This window comes from Otolemur garnettii, unplaced genomic scaffold (genome assembly GCF_000181295.1).
Source record: "Otolemur garnettii isolate 467f Iridium unplaced genomic scaffold, OtoGar3 scaffold00003, whole genome shotgun sequence".
NCBI classification, from domain to species: Eukaryota; Metazoa; Chordata; class Mammalia; order Primates; family Galagidae; genus Otolemur; species Otolemur garnettii.
Genome location: NW_003852398.1, coordinates 42,820,342 through 42,821,166, shown reverse-complemented (window position 1 = coordinate 42,821,166; position 825 = coordinate 42,820,342).

Genomic DNA, 825 nt, shown 5'->3' with positions numbered 1-825 from the left:
AAATAATAAATAAATAGGAAAAAAAGAATGAATACCACCATGAATATGAAGCATACATTCTCTAGGCTGGGCACCTTGGCTGAGGCCTATAATACTAGCACTCTGGGAGACTGAGGTTGGTGGATTGCTTGAGCCCAGGAGTTGGAGACCCCCATCTCTACTTAAAACAGAAAAATTAGTCAGGGAATTGTGGCAGGTGCCTGTAATCCCAGCTACTCAGGAGGACTCAAGAAGATTGCCTGGCCTGGTGTGGTGGCTCACACCTGTAATCCTAACACTCTGGGAGGCCGAGGTGGGTGGATTGCTTAAGCTTTTGAGTTGGAGACCAGCCTAAGCAAAAGCGAGACTCCTGTCTCTACTAAAAATAGAAAAACTGAGGCAAGAGGATTGCTTGAGCCCAAGAGTTGGAGGTTGCCATGAGCTATGATGCCACAGCACTCTACCCAGGGTGACAGCTTGAGACTGTCTCCCCCCCCAAAAAGGAAAAGCAAAGCATATGCTATACTTTTTCCCACCTCCAGTGTTAACTTATGGCTAATGCTATGTTTTCTAGGACAAAACAATGGTATTACAGTTATACTAGCAAAATGTCTGTGGAATGGAAACCTATGATTTAATGATTCTTTTGGATATAGTTGTGGTTGAGAAATAATAGATTCACTACATTTGCCAAAGAGTCAACTTCCAGAATCCTGCTTTTAGGCAGGATGGAGAGAAATTCTTTGGAAGTTAGTCTCTACTTTGCCATTGATTCTTTTTCTTTGAGGGAGAGTCTCACTCCATTGCCCAGTTTGGAGTGCCATGGCATCAGCCCAGCTCGAAACA